Source organism: Nilaparvata lugens, chromosome 1, assembly GCF_014356525.2.
Source record: "Nilaparvata lugens isolate BPH chromosome 1, ASM1435652v1, whole genome shotgun sequence".
Classification (NCBI taxonomy): domain Eukaryota; kingdom Metazoa; phylum Arthropoda; class Insecta; order Hemiptera; family Delphacidae; genus Nilaparvata; species Nilaparvata lugens.
In genome coordinates, this window is record NC_052504.1 from 9,968,093 (window position 1) to 9,986,156 (window position 18,064).

The window sequence follows — 18,064 nt, forward strand, 5'->3', positions numbered from 1 at the left end:
ACTACTTTATATTCAACAGTTGAAAGTAGACCTCAATATAGGCCTACATCCCATATAGGTGCATAATGCTCCTTGAATTATCAATATTATTTTCTCATGAATAATGCATATACAGCAGTAGGCCAAGATGTAATAAAAGTCTCAGATTGTTCTCAATATTATATCCCCTATCTGAGTTTTTTATTAGAATATTTTTTATGAATGGATCTAATCAAACTGATTCCATCAAATGGTTTTTCATCCCAATTTATAAAAATTAAAAGGATTGAATGACCTGATTCCTTCAAACGTGGGTTTCGAAAAAAATATGTTGGATAACTCATTCTTGAATGAACACAAAAAACTGATAAATTATCAAGGGCAACTTTGAGTGATGAAGTAATATTTACTCAGTATCTACGTAACGGAGCTTTATTCATTAACTCGTATATTTATAACTCATTTTGTTATATTAAAGTAATAACAATATGATTTATGGAATCATATACCGGTAGGCTACTTTATTCAACTCATTATTCAACTTGTTGAGATAAACGGAAATGTCATTCAAATTGTGCAATGAGCAACGAGAACAGTAGAGACCAGAACAGTTTTTTTTTTTGTAATGAATTATTTCTCTCTTCTTACCCAATATATTAATAGTCTACTTTATCAATAAAAATTCCTCTCTCATGAAAATGAGAAAGATAAAATTAATAACTTTACAAAGTGTAGTATTTTATATAGAGCTATTTATACATAATTTCGCTTACAGCATAGATACATTTTTAAGGTGAACTGTAGATATTTTGCAAAATTATTACTCATTCAAAAATAGTCAGATCTCTTAGATAACTACTACCTTTGATCATGGATACATTCAGAAAGGTACTAAAAGTATCCATAATCAAAGATACCGTACTATTAAGGTGTATCAATCAATCAATCAATCGAAATTTTTATTCATAATACAAACAATTGAGAATCCTGCCAAACCCAAAGGTTTTTTCGGCGGGTGCCCAGTTAAAGAAGAGAACGAGTTACAAAAGATAAATAAACTTAGACGAAATAAATATTACCTTCAAAGATTATAAGTAAAAAATGGAAGAAAACTAATAAAAATGCAAAAATAAAACAAGAGATATACATCATATTTTGATACAGAATTAATAAAAAAGGGGAAAAAATGTATAGACTACTAAAGCTGCGTTTACAACGGATTTAATAACACGAGTTATTAACTAGACTGAATCGTCAAAAATGTCTCTTCACAAAAGTTGATAACTCATGTTTATTACAGAGAATTCCTTGTAATTGAAGAGAATGTTATGTTAAGTTATAATGACTTTTGTTATTAACATCAGTTAATAGTAGGCTACAAATTTTAAAAGCTCTTGTTATAAGCTCCGGTTTAAACGCAGCTTTTGATTTCTGTTTCTTGTTGATACTCATCATTTTTTGCTACCAATAAAAATATAACTAGACTATCATTCTCATCAATAATAATATGATAACTACCGTATAGTTTGTTCAATTCCACAATAAATACCAAGGTTATCTCAGTTATTTCAATATCATAAATTGATTGAGATCTACTTATTTTTCACTCGTTTCACAGTCATTTCAAGTCTAATTGTCTTTTTTTCTTTAGGGCTATTTTGGAATATAAATCTGAATACCGGTACCAGTTGCTTGTCTCATGTGAGTAACTTTACGAGATTGCAATGATGTTTCATTTGACGCTCAACAAAACATGGGGACATTTTCCAAACAACTTGAAGATGTAAATCTTGTTAGGCTGGGGCTAGGCCAAAGAGCTTCGAGGAGCATAAAACAATACGGTAGGAACATCATCAACACGACATAATATAAGAAGCATGATAAATTGTGTCTCATGAAGTGTATGAATTCAATGTTAGTTCTCATGACTTAAGAGTTTTTAAACTGGCTCTATACAGATTTTTATTGATCCTTGTACTGAACAATAATTTGCTCGTTTGGTTTAACCTCAGTCTTACAAATGTATTTGAAAAAGCAACAAAATTCTGGAAACGGCGATTTTGGTAACCTCCATCTAGTAGAATTCTGTGGGGTTTACTGTGAACCGAACCTAAACCGACACTAGATTTTTACAATTTCAATTTACAAAACTTATTATATAAATTCCAAGTCCCTATGATACCATAATTCATTAGGTACCGTATAGATGCAGAACCTACAGGGAGATCCTCTTTAAATTTTCAGTACAGTTGATAAATAAATCCATGTGAATTAGTGTTAAATTCATAAGTGGAAAATTGATTAAAATGGGTAGAACTCATCTTCATTTAAATATAGTAAGATTATGATGCATTGAAATATTATGATGCAATATAATACCATTATTATTATTATTGTGTTGTGATACTGTACATTTCTTTTAGGTAATGAATAGGCCTATATAATGCCGGTTGTCTCAACATATTGTATGTTTTATGACAATAAACATTTTTTATTCAATTTGATTCATATATATTCATTTTATTTATAAGAAATGCTGACCATTCGAAGTGATCACTTAATCTGTCAGTATTTCTTATAAATAACATTAATATGCTTCCCATCAACCAATGCTGACATTTTGAAAAAATTATCTTCCACAATAACACACATCAACCGAAATATTTTTCATCTCAAAATTACTACACAGTATTTTCCAGTTGAGATAACATATGATAGGAGGGGGACAGAAATACAAAAAATGGAAGGTTTGTTGACTTGACTTATTGTTACAGAGTGACATGCTAATATTGGACATGATGTTGCAAAGCATCGAATTATGTCAATTGACTGTTGTGTGACGTCCAATAAATGCGTTCAAATTGACAGGAAAAACAAGCGCCTTATTAATTTGAAACAACACTCAAAGCTTCATTCGAGTGAACCGATGAATGAGAATGAATAAATGGATGTGTTGATGAATATGGGCCGATGAATGAATGAATGAATGAATAACAAATCACACTCTGGAGCTGCTAAGAAGAACATATCAGGTTAAATGTTCATGGGTCATGAGATCAACGACTATTTTTGTACACAGAGATCAGCTTTGAACGGTCAGTATTTGAAGAAAAGTGCGTATTGTTGTTACCATGTATACCTATATGAGGAATTCTGACAGTGTGAAGTGAATTTTACTATAACAGATTAATAATTGTTGATCTTATATACACTTCCTAGCTTCCTCATCCGTAATAAATTATGATAGATTATTAAATTAGAGCAAGAGTTTAAGTTGTGATAATTCAGCTGGGAGAATGATGGAAATTATGTACCCTATATCTGTTCTGTTCATAAAATTACACTCTGATATTATTTCAGTAATATATTTTATTGTACATTTATTTTTGGCTCCAATATATATGGTATTATTCAATAATTAATCTTTTATACCCTCTATATCTGTTCATGAAATTACACTGATATAATTTCAATAATATATTTTATTGTACATTCATTTTTGGCTCCAATATATTATTCAATTTATCTTATATACTCTCTATAACTGTATATTAAATGAAACTCCGATATTATCTCTTATTCAAATTTTATTTTTGAATAAAAACACAAATATGTTGTCAAATTCTACACTGTTTATTTCTAAACTGTCAAATTCTACACAAATTCTACACTAACAGTGTAGAATTTGACAACATATTTGTGTTTTTATTCAATTATGGAACGGTTCTACAATATTGACAATGACTTGAATTTTCAAATTTTATTTCTATAAGAATCTAACTCACTCGTCATATTTTTCAAAACTAAAGTGTATCATACATTCAAATAGAATGAACTCTATATAGTAGCCTATACTGTATTCCAGTTCAAATTACCTTATTCCGAAAACTTCGTAGTCTATCCATTGCGAGGTGTGATAATAGTAGGGAACACTTTAAAATTAATTTGTTATTTTGATAATATTTCTTTGAGTATGCATAGATGTTTAATGTCCACCTGATGCATTTGTCGCAATAACACTAATGTATACATTCAAGGCAATAAAAACATTTTTATATATTTGGAATACAAATTTGATTCCAAGTGAAGTAGATGAAAATTGAAACACGCAAACATTTGCTCACTTTCCAACCGAGGATCGCTTTTAATCAGAACATACAGAAACGAAAACTATACTATTACAACTAATAATACTAAACTGTACGATTTGGTTCATCTCTGATCAGACTAACCCGCATTTTGAGGCTACACGGCACCGATGAGTCCGAGATCCGACATCCGACTATTGAGCGCTGAAAGAGCTACGGAGATCTCGGACTAACAACAGGCCTGTGACGTCACACACACTACCACAAACTACATGCCACTAGCACTCGGTGATAGTGGGTGAGTACGGGACGGGCGTATCATTGATAATAATTCATTCAAGAGCTCAAGAAGAAATCTTATATGTGAGTGTCATATTACTCGTCATTCAATCTCTATCAGTTTGTCTCCTCTTATCTGTTACGTAGTGAAATGAAGTTTTATCAACACTTAGTTTTTTACACTATATAGTAACTGATACACTATTACACTTCTACTATAGTGAGATTCATGTTTAAATGTCAGTACTCTCCATGGAATTACAACAGAGCTTCCCATTCACCAATTGCTGAAATGTTGAAGTTGGGTATCTGGCAGTTTTGTCTCTCCATCTGCTAGAGTAAAGAGTATGTTCTGTTTACAGTGGGGTGGAGTTTACGAACGCTCTTTTTTAACGTTTATAATATCATCATGCTCTTTTTCAACGTTTATATTATTATCATCCTCTTTTTCAACGTTTATATATCAGCTACCCAACAGAATTTGACCTATTATCTGTGGGCCTATCTATGGTCTGGTGTCTGGTATCTGAGATATTAGGTCAATCTGTGATATTATACTAGTAGAATTTGTTGATATTTTCAACAATAATTATTCCAACAACAATAATATTGATAAACTGTAATCCCACTTGATAACTATTAGTAGCATTTGTTGATATTTTCAACAATAATTATTCCAACAACAATAATATTGATAAACTGTAATCCCACTTGATAACTATTAGTACCTAGCATTTGTTGATATTTTCAACTATAATTATTCCAACAACAATATCGATAAAATGTAATCCCACTTGATATCTATTAGTAGCATTTGTTGATATTTTCAACTATAATTATTCCAACAACAATAATATTGATAAACTGAGATCCCACTTGATAACTATTAGTAGCATTTGTTGATATTTTCAACAATAATTATTCCAACAACAATAATATTGATAAACTGTAACCCACTTGATAACTATTACAACTCCATACCAGCAGTGGTTGACAAACAATCAAAAGTGTTTTTCCTGTCCATTTTATTAATTATATTAATTTTATATACCGTACTTATGATTATATGTTTTATGTTATATCATAGAGAAACGCTAGCATACGTAGATATCCCATGGTATAGGGCGTTTATGTCGCAACTTTTACTGTTATACCAAGCCGATAGTTCACGTAGTTCATTCCCCTGCAGCTGTGTGACGCTGGTAGTCTCTCAAATTGTGCCGTGCATACACTCTCACCCCAACAAAATAGTAAAATTCGCCAATAATCAACAGTAATTGGCTTGAGATAACAGTAAAAGTTGCGACATAAATTCCCTATACCATGGGATATCTACTTACGCTATTGTTTCTCTATGGTTATATCTACTTACTCAATTATTGATTCCATCTTTCAATTTGATCAATTTTATTGACCACGTTGAATATTCATAGTTCAAACTTTTAATAGAAACTCATGCAGCAGGAACCAGAATGATAGGTCTAATATTGATGAGTTTTGACGTCATAAACATCTTCAGCTCATCGATATAGCCTACTGTAGTCTACGAGATGAAAAGTGATTGAACTTCACAAAAAATGAAAAGGATTTGGCTTAAAATTCAATGAATTACAGGAATAATTTATTTGAATAACAGTACTATTATGAAAAATGTTTCACAAAAGTGGAAGGTATGATAGAGTGTAAGGCTGGTGTAACAATAGCATAAAAAATGAAATTTTAGTATGAAAACCAGATGAACAAAACCTTATAGATTCGAATAAAACAATCTTAATTTTTAATCAAACAATAAGATAAGTTTTCTCTGCTCATAGGTACTTAGGTACATGAAGGTACATGTAGGTAGCTCTGCCTGCCTATGCGCATTATAGGTATGCCTGCCTATGTATAGCCTAGGTAGGCCTGCTGTATTCCTCATTAAGCCAAGTCACTTTGATTGAAAAACCAATTTGCTACAGCACTTCTAGCCAGCTTGTTCTGTAGCAGTGTCAACCTCTAATTAAATTGGATCAGGAGGTTTCCAATAAGGTTCACTGCGAATTGTCAGTAACCATTATATATATATATATATATATATATATATATATATATATATATATATATATATATATATATATATATAAAACGTCAATACTGACAGCCTCAAGAGAGTCCCACTTTATTAGTATCATCTGCAAACTGTCAGCATTTCTTATGGATAACATCAATATGCTTCCCATTTAAACAATGCTGACAGTATGAACAGAATCTCGCTGCAGTGCTTTTCTAAAGATTGGGGTGAGGTTTTAACATATATTGATGCCCTGCCCCATTTGCCTAACTAATTAGGTAAGATACTGCTGACATTGCAATGAAATCTCAACCTTGTGTACCTCAAATGAAACTATCTACAGATCTTACTATCAATATAATCTCCCACTTGGAAACTATTCACAGATAAGACTTTTACTACTGTCGTATCAATTAATAATCACCCACTTACTATTATTATCTCTTTTCTCTACAGAGTGTTTCAGAAGTAGTGTCGATCATTCTAGGATATTGTTCCTGGATGATAGGAGACAGCAAATTTCATATTTGAAGTGTCTAAAACTCGGCGGTTATCCTTGAAGCTGTCATTTTGTATTTTTTACTTGGAAATTTTTATCTCAAGAACGAAATGTTGTATTGATCTGAAATTTGGCATGAATATTTTGCTATAAAGATTCAAATTTGAAATATAAAATAAAAAATGTTCAATGTAAATTCTAAAAATGGCGGCCAATTTACAAAAAATTACAACAGATAAAAAGTTAGCAAATTTTATCAAGATTTCAAGGATATCTTATTTATTTAAATTGTTGGAAGAATAACCGAGGAATTAATTCTTTTCGTACTGCATGTATGACTATGAACAAACATTGTAAAATCAGCTGGATGGCCATTTGGAGCCATACCGAGTTTCAAAGCTTCATCTAAAATACAATTGGAATTGAAAATGTAATATTGATGTTCAAATAGTGACCAGTGGTCAAGCATGCAGTACGAAAAGAATTAATTTCTTTGTTATTCTTCGACCAGTCTTAATAAATAAGGTATCCTAAAAATTTTCCAACTTTTTTGTCTCTTGTAAATTTTATGTAAAGTGAACGGTTTTTGTGAAATTTGCAATAAAAAATTTAAAATGGCCGCCATTTTGAAAAATCACATCGATTTTTTTTCTATTTTATTTTTTTAAATTCGAGTCTTTATAGCATAAATATTCATGCCAAATTTCAGATCAATACAACATTTCGTTCTTGAGATAAAAATTCCCAAGTGAAAAATACAAAATGACAGCTATAAGGATACCTAACCGCTGATTTTTGGACACTTTAAATACGACATTTGTAGTCTCTATCATCCAGGAACAATACCCTAGAAGGTTCGACACTACTTCTGAAACACTCTGTATATCCACAGATTCAGACATGCTATCAATAAAGTCTCACTTACTCAAATCTCAAATATCTTATTCATTTGGTACATTCATGAGCTCCCAAATCACTTCCCCCGGTGGTTCGAAACCCACCAGAAGCTGTTGGTTCTCTTTCATACTAGCAGGTAACCCGTGCTCCGCAAGGGTCTAATAGAGAACTTGACAAACTGAAAACTTGACCTACTGCGAAATTTTGAAGAATTGCAAATAGGCCCATAACCATCCTCGGTAAATTGAGAATCTATATGCAAAATTTCAAGTTAATCTTTCAGACGTGATGATGAGTCATTCATGAATTTCCTATCCCGCACGTGTATAAGCTTCTCACCTTTATTAAATTATATTGATGTCTCTTATCGTTATCCAATCTCTGAGTAAATGTCAAGGCCTTATATAATAAATTTTCATCCATCTATCCATATTTCTAATATTATTTATCTATTTATCTAACCTTAGAAGCAGTCATCTTTCCCAGAGGAGAACTGAGAGCAGGATTTTTATCTAAACTGAGTGATTAGATAATTCTGACGCTAAATTAAAGTCAGGGCTCCGTGCGTCACCCACGCGACATTTCCTCATTTTTTTCGAAATGATAATTAGGTAATTCCTAATTTAGATAGCACCTGAATTTTCTGCATTATTACGAAATATTATGTTTTTTTTTACTGTTTTGCAACTCTCACCAGCGGCCAAAGAGTCTTCTTTTTGATAGATTTTATATTGTATTTTATTCAAGTAGTATAAGTATATGAGTAATTGTGTTTATTAAATTATATTTTCAATGATATGCCATATTATGAAGAGTTTGTAGTAGGTACCATATGTCTTGAATAATCTAATTTGCAATCAATTTAGAGTCCCTCTAGAATAAAAGGGATGGAGCATTATAATTATTGTTATCAGACAAAAAATTCGGGTTTCATGCGGTGAAATATGGGAGTCATAAACTTTATCAATAAATTTATATGAGAAGATTAGAGAACTCAACTTTATTATCTCATGAATTGCAACATGCGGGTAAAATTGATTGGACCTTGAGGTTGATGAAATTTGTTTATCAGCTTACAAATTTATAGCTCACCTCCACTATTGTTTTGATGACTAGACAGAAGGCACAATAAGTTCAATATTACGTACCCTAATATTGGATTTATTATTACTGTATTATAGTGTAGAAATAGGCTACTGTTTAAAGTAATACAATATTATATACAACCAGCCTACTAACTTAGTCCTATACTTTAAAAGAACAGTCTCAATTTTTTCCCCCATGTATGTTTATTATAATATTTGTTTTCATTATTAGTGAATACTTATTTTTCGTGATTTATAATTTGATTTACTTGATATTTTTGTTCTACTTGAGTAGTTATCTAATTTCTCTCCTTGAATTTTATTATTCTAGTTCCTAGATAAGTTTACCTTCCTCACCACCATCCTTCCTTTACATCCTATTCTTACTTCCCAACTTCCCTTTGCATGCAAAACATTTTTTCTCTCCCTCTTATCAAAATATTGTTAACTTTATCTTTTGTAATTTACGATTCTATGATTTATCATGTATACTTATATAGGCACCTACTGAAAAAACTTCGGGTACCGTATAGTAAATATTTTGTTCAATAAAACCTGATTGATTGATTGATTGATAATATGTGAAATTTCCTTTCCCGGTGGTTCGGAACCCATCTAGAGCTGCAGCACCTCTCATGTATCTCATCAAATCAAACAACTCTTTATTTTTGAAAGAAAAATAATTTTATGTTAACATGTTATAGATTATAGATTGAATTACACTTATTACAGAAACGATCCAGTTCCGTATGGATAGATAAAATAAGCGTGATACAGTTTGTTGCAATCAGGAGTGATATATTTAAATGAAAAAGTTTTCAAATACTTCAACATCCATTCTCATTATATATCATCCTCCAGGACTTTCACATCATCCAGCCTACAGGGCATTTGTCAGCATCATCCTATCCGATACAAAAAAACTGTAAAATTGATATGAAATGGAAGAATTTTAAGTACAGACAAAGAGACCATAAGTCAGATTATAGTTCAAATTTTCAAATTCAAATATTTTTTATTCCTTCAAGTATTTACAGTGGAACATGAAAAAAAAACTCAATATTATTCCTCCACAGAGACTAAACGTCTGCGTGTGGAGGAGAGTTCCATCGGCAACACAAGCTGTCACAACATAAAATAATTATAATAGAGATAGTATCTCAGTTAATTCATCCATATTTAAAAAAAACTAACACTCCAATTTATTTTTTGATAACAGTCTTCCTGTCAAAACAATAATTATTTATGCATTCATTTTTCTACTACACGGTATCATGATAAATGTGGAATGGAAGGAGAAATGTTGAGAATAGTACAAACAGAACGCAAAACTGATAACAGGATAGTAGGCCTATTATTGTACTTGATTCATTCATATTTTTCAAATAGAAGATAGGAAGTACATAGCAATATAGATTCAATATAATTATAGAGACTGTGTTGATAAGCAGATGTAATTGTAATTAATTTGAATTCAGTGATATAGACGCTTTTAAGAAGATAGTAGCCTACGCCTACCAGCATTGTTATATTCATCTGTTGTTTCAAAATTGAAAAGTTGAAATTTGATGGTGTTATTCAAGGTTGTAATGTCTATTTTGCAAATCACTATGGGCTATTAACATTCAATCAAATTGAACTTAATTTATATGGTTACTAGCATACCTACTACTATTATTCGCTGTAAGAAGAGATAATGTGTATTTAGCAGGGGCGTATATGAGGGGGGAACGGTGCCCCCCCCCCGAAATAACGAATATTGAGAATAAACAATATAACAATCTTGAAGCACCCTTTATTTTTAAAAAAACTTTTAAATAGTTCAACAACTAGTTTTGGTGATCACACCATCGTCAGGTTATAAAATTTAAAAAAAAATCCATTTTTATTTCATAACCTGACGGTGTGATCACCGAAACTAGTTGTTCAACTATTTTAATTTTTTTTTTAAAATAAAGGGTGCTTCAAGATTCTTATATTGTTTTTATTAATTTAAAAAGTAGGTAGCCCATGTGAATGAAGTGTTTTTAGAGAAAAAACAGTACAGTAATTACAGTGTGATTCCAATTATTCCAATTATTGTATTGTATGTGTGACATTTGCTGTAGGCCTACATTTTGACGGAGGTAATGCTTTTGAAGACCTCAGAAGCGGTTACATTAAAACTTATTCTATTCTATTCTATACAGTAATTTGAATTTTTGGAGGTAAAGGTATTTTGGACAGCCTGACGGTAAAGTGAATAGGGCGTTCAGCGCAAATTACCCTCTGAATGAGCAGCAAAACTGATATTAAGAATCAGAGGGTGTTTACTTAAAATCACTTAACCTTACATTGACCTTGGCCCCATCCAAAAATATATTCCATAGCAGGGGCGTATATAAGGGGGGACAGGGGGACCCCCCCGAAATAACGAATATAGAGAAAAAACAATATAAGAATCTTGAAGCACCCTCTATTTTTAAAAAAACTTTTAAATAGTTTAACAACTAGTTTTTGTGATCACACCATTTTTTTTATAACCTGACGATGGTGTGATCACCAAAACTAATTGTTGAACTATTTTAAAGTTTTTTTTCAAAATAGAGGGTGCTTCAAGATACTTATATTGTTTTTATTAATTTAAGAAGAATCCCATGTGAATGGAGTGCTTTTAGAGGAAAAACAGTACAGTAATTTAAATTTTTGACGGTAGAGTAAATAGGTCGTTCAGCGCAAATTACCCTTTGAATATGAGCAGCAAAACTGATATTAAGTATCATGGGGTGTTTACTTAAAATCACTTAACCTTACTAACATTAACCTTTGCCCCTCCAAAAATATATTCCATATCCGCCAATGGTATTCAGTGTTGTGAGAGTTGAATGGACCTACAGTTCTAAAAGGCTTCATAACTACAAAATTTGGCTGTTGGAGTTTTAGAGTAGGGCCACTAGCAGCATCAATTTCAGCAGCAAATTACAGCGGCAGGCAGAAATAGTCTAGTCTATTTAGACTTACACTTTAGACTCTAGTGGACTATGTAGACTATAGTATTATTTAGTCAGGATGGTGGGGGGGGGGAGGTGCTAATGGGGAATTGCCGCTTCACCACTGTGACCAAACACCCCCCTCCAAATATCCAACATTTTAGTATCAGTCCCCGCATAAATAAGACAAAATGGTCGTCAGTACAGCAGCTGAACAACACTGACCTTTTTTGGTACAATCCCCAACAATTGAAAATTCAGTAATAATATAATAATAATATTCGTATATGGCTTTTATAGGTTGGGAGTTCCTGACGGAAGTTCCACCTCGCCTGAATATATCGTTTGAGCTGTCAATGGGACTTACACTGTCATACTTCAGCCGGGACCGACAGTTTAACGTGCCCTTCCGATAACACGGGAGTGACGACCTGTTCAAAAACTTTTGGTAATAATGAGCGGGTTTGAACACTATACTTCCGTAAACAAAGCCATAGTGCATTCCGATGACGTCATTTATTGATTTCAGCTGATCTATATCAGATACTAGTGTAGGAGCCCTACCTGTGCTGAAGTTACCATCAACCACCTGTCATGCACTAAGGCTTTGTTCACGAAGTTAGTGGTTTGAACCGGGGTTCTCTACTATGCTGTCACGCAAACACTATCCACTAGACCACGGATCACTCCGGAAATTCCTTTCATCCTCTGTCATTTACTACATATACCCATAAAAATTGCGGCTATATGTTACAGTGCGTCTGACCTCTCATTCTATTTATTTAGCGGATTTTCTTGTGTACGTAATTCTACTGCAGGAGAGAAAACATAGTGCAAACTGTTATCAGCTGGAAGTAAATCGTCAGTTACATTAACTGTACCGTATGCAGGCAGCACCACGGTTTATAAATAATGTTACGGTACCTTTGTTGATAATGTTTAAAGTTTGGTACGGTTTAAACCGCATGTATGTAACACATTATAATAGATACCACTATATCTTCATAAAACTACAGGTACATAGGCCTAGTATTATCTTGATATAAACCTGTAACAAAGATTAACTAAGTTATTGTTCTTGCGTTAAATGTAGCCTGGATGGTGCATATGGGTCCAAATCTACGGCAATCAACTCACACTAAACTCAACCGTACTAGTAGTTCTGTGAACAGTAGACCTCGCGCTCAGTAAGTTACATTGACCTGTTGTTGTGTTTTCTCAAAAATCAATAAATAATTTATCAATTTAAAATATCTAGAAAAAATCCTAAATAAACATAGAGCTTTCTGTCCTATCGTACCGTGACGTGTCGTCCCGGAATGTGAGTGTGAGCGCTACTGTTATCAGGTCTGGCTGCAACTGTCTACAAGGTTGATGGAAAGATACATTTTCAAGAATGATGTTCGATGTTTTTGAACGGGTAGTATAGTCCACTAAACAGCTGATTTATGATGTATAATTCTATAGTCTGACTTTTACTCTAATATTGGCGTATGAAGGAGGCTCCTTTTTCATTTTATATAATCCTTGAAATGCAAAATTATCCAAGAACCTTGTATATACGTCGACGCGCAATTTAAAAAGGAACATATCTGTCAAATTTCATGAAAATATATTACCGCGTTTCGCCATAAATGCGCGTCAGGCAGATAGAATTTAGTTCATGAAATTTCTAAAAGAAATCTATGATTTCATGAATGAATTTTAAATTCATTACACTATTCTGCCATATTAGAGCTTAACTAATATGGGAATTTCATTAAAGGAGTGCTCTCTAGGGGGTAAATTTGCAACATATAAACATTAAGAGAAATGCCAAACCGTCGACTTGAATCTTAGACCTCACTTCGCTCGGTCAAAAACGCAGCGGCGCAGCACTTGACGATTTTTGGCAACGCCGGTAAAAAGCTGTTAACCCACGATAAACGAGAGGGACTCGGTCTATTTTTGTAGTGCACTTCAAAACGTAGCAACGCACACAAAGCAGCTGGCTACTAGTTGGCTCTTGGCTAGCGGTTTGTTTACAAGAATATGGCACACAAATGGCAAGTGATGGTAGGAGGGTGAAGGGGTTTCTGTACCGATGCACACTAAATAACTTTCGGTTCGACGTTTTTTTTTTTGAGGCTGTGTGACGTTTGAAAAGGAAAGAGGAAGCGTCCAATTAGAATCGATTAGGATAAGAGTGAGATAGAGGAGTGAAAACTAAACAGACGTTGTAAGGAAATAAGGCAGACATCACCCCGACCCCGGCCGGCTGTCATCTCATAGCTACTACGTCATCACAAAGGAGTTTTGAATAGATAAGATGTATTGAGTGACCAAGTCATCTTACCTTGACCGACATATCTCGGAGCAGACAGTGGAGAAGACGATGAGAAGACTGTTTTTCTTCTCCAGTCTTCTACTCAGTCATGATGGCTGGACTACTCGCTGACTGCCGCGTTCACCCAGCCGCCTCTAATAATATTGATCGAGCTATTCCCCTGACTACACCCCTCCTCCTACACACCCCCTCGCGTCTCTAACCACTTCAGCACAACCCCTCCCCCACCTCAGTAAAACACTCCCTTCTCATAAACACACAGCAACTCAATCTACGTTTCTCTCTAATTCTCTCCTAATCACTTTGCAAACTTAAGCTGCGTTTACACCAAAGTTATCAGCAAAATGTTAATACCGTAACTCAATCCTTTTAGATTCTATATTAGATTGAACGCAACTTGACAAACACATAAATGTAGCCTTAATCATTTGTATGATAATAAGTTATGTTCAATCTAATAGAATCTATAAGGATTAAGTTATTAACATTTTGTTGATAACTTTGGTGTAAGCGCAGCTTTATGGGTTGTAGGCCTAAAGACTGTAAACACACTCTCGGTAACACAAGTAGAAGTGATAGGTGATTGGGTATAGAGTATTATACCCTATATAGCCAACCGCACGAAAATAGTCCGATGGAAATTTTGAACAGATGATACCCTCCTCGATCCATAGACGTTGCCAAGTCGTCAGGTGTATTATATAAATATTAATTAATTCTCATTTATAATCAGCTATATACAACGTTGGTAAACTTCTATTTGGCAACGTTGAACTCTTCTGTTCCTATTCCCATCAGTCTATTTTCGTGCGGTCGTTGAATATAGGCATATAGAAATGAAGAATACTAATAATATATACCTGATCTCTAAAATAATAATTTGATTTTAGGGTTTGTATTTTGTAGCAAAAATATGTCCAGTAAAATTGTCTTATAATGACCTTAATTTTTAAAAATAATAAGATTCTTTGATATTTAAAAAACGCTAATAACACTAGAAAACTATCAGTCAAAATCTAATTCTAAAGATATGGTTGGAAAGAGGGAGAAAATTCCTATAAGATTCATAACGTTCCTTATTTGTTGGACGTTTTTGAACTTTTTATGGACATTCATGCAAACTTTTTGAATTTTGACTATAATGTACTTTTTCTACATAAAAAGTTCAAATAGGTACGTCAAACAAGGGATTAAACTATATGATTTTTATTGCATAATTCTTTCTATTTCCAACCTTAAAATTAGTTTCCAATTGATGGTTTTTTAGTTTTAGTATTGATGTTTTTGAAAAATATTGGAAATTGGATTTAAATTAATAGGGCTGCTTTCTAACGCCCTGCGCACAAAACATCAGTGGAGTGGTTAGCTGATTTCACGTTGTGGGAAAGACCAACAACAAAAGTAACTGAAGTCATACTTGTTTTGTGAGATTCAGCTAGCATTGTCAGCATTACCTGTAAATAACATCGATTCGGCTCTTTCAATTGATGCTGACCATTCTGAAGCTGTGTTTACACCAAAGTTATTAACAAAATGGTAATAACTTAATCCTTATAGATTATATTAGATTGAACGGAACTTGACAAACACATATGTTCATCATGTGTATGAAAATTTATGTTCAATCTAATAGAATCTATAAGGATTAACTTATTAACATTTTGTTAATAGCTTTGGTTTAAACGCAGCACAAGAGTGCGTGGTAGCAGCCGGCCATATTGAATTGATATATCATCAAATCTATTTATAAAATAACATCATAGTACCCTTATTTGAAATAAAATAACACATTAAAAACACAAATTAAAACAACTAGTTTCAATGTATCACATCATCTTCAGGTTTTAAAAATGAATTTTAAATAAACGTTCAACTAAAAAATTTATTTCAAATGAGTGTGATGGGCTAAATCAAAACTAGTAGTTGTTTTAATTTGTGTGTTTAATCTGTTATTTCATATTAAAACGTTATTAAATAATGGGTGCTATGATTATAATTTTAAAATAAAAATAAATAGCCCTGAATATATAAATTCTAAGAAGACATTACATGTTTATGTAATGTTTTTGAACATACAGCACTCTCATATAAATAAAAGGTCTACAGCAAATATTATTTATGAATGAGAATTTACGAACTATATACCATATATAGTATATACCACTATTTACCATACAGTTCGTAAATTCTCACTCATAAATAATATTCGCTGTATTATTCATATGAGAGTGCTGTATGTTCAAAAACATTACATAAACATGTAATGTGATATGGTACATTATTGTAAAGAGAATAGATTTCTTCAATGGATAAACTTGCTACATTTTTAAAACAAACTACTTTTATTGATTCATTAACATAAATGAAATTTATGAAAATAAATAAAATCAAAGTTTTGATTTTTTCCATGTTTTTTGGGAAGGAATAATTCAAATTAAATAAATAAATAATAATTTTATTTGTTTACGGACTAGCCATACAAATACAGTGTTACAGTTAAATAGAGATTCATGCATAATATAATTATTCTATAATTTAAACATTAACATCCAATAGAAATTAAATACAAAATTGAAATGTCAGTTCATAAGAGAGCACGATTTCACTCTTTATGTATATTTTTAATATCTCCACTATATGTGGATTATCAATCAAGAATAATAGAATATTACTGCATAACTGAAAATTAACATGGAAAATCTAATTAAGATATCAATAGAATGATTACAATTTAACAAAAATACTTGAATACCACAGCAATATAACAATTATAGATCAAACAAATAATTCAAATTAGAAAATGCTAATGCCTTGCTAAATTATATATAAGGTACGGTTGTTTATTCTTCAAGTTTTTTTTTCAAAAAGATCTGATGGAACAGTACATGTGATATTGTTTCAAAAGAAATGCCTGATTTGACCGTTTCTACATTGGGCTAGTGAAAAAATTATAAAAAAATGTAATGGGACATCAATTTAATTCAATTTGACTGAATTACAGACTGTATACCTAGCCTAACCCCTACCATACCTATGAATTTTCATCATAGATAATAATATTATAGGCAGTGTGATGTCACATCTTTTCATAGCTTGTTGCCATTCAAAACTTATCCTGATACAAATAATTGACCTTGGAATGAGACTCAGTATTTTTAGTAATATCTAATCACTGTTGTTTCCCTGTTTGTACTACATGATGTATGAACCCAGGGTTTCACCAATGACACTATCATACTCAGAAATCAAATGAAAGTGTGAGCTCCATGAGTGTTTCTAGACCTAGGCAAGGATGGTGGAACCAGGTTGAGGCTGACTACAGTGAGGTTCATGTTATAATGGCAGTGAAGAAAGATAGTAGAACAGCGTTCCAATTCTCTGCCTTGCCACTGGCTTCTATGGAAGATAGCTGATAATGGTATATCTGATGTAATATTAACAGGAAATTCTTGTCTAGAGTGATCAATTATATTTTATTTTTCATGAAAATTTATATTTGTCAAAGATTAAATACTAAATTTTCATAATTATTGAGATTGAATATTTTGTTAATTGATTATATTTCTACATTGTTAGAAAATGATCTGGCAATGCTGCAGAGCTAGAAAATTTTTATTTTGATACCTTCAAGAAAAAATTCCCCAACCTCTCATTCAAAAGAACTAGGACAGATACCTGTGCTACTTGTGACCTCTTAAATGCAACTATTGCATCGTCTTCAGGGGAGCCAGACCAGACTGAAACTGCATCATTTGAAGGCTGAAAACGCCAGAAGACAATTACAAGGAGATTGTAAAAATGCTCAAAGAATTAATAGCAACACCAATGTGTTCTCTCTCGATCTCCAGCTCTCGATTCTCATTGCCAACTTTAACTCATAGCAATATGTACT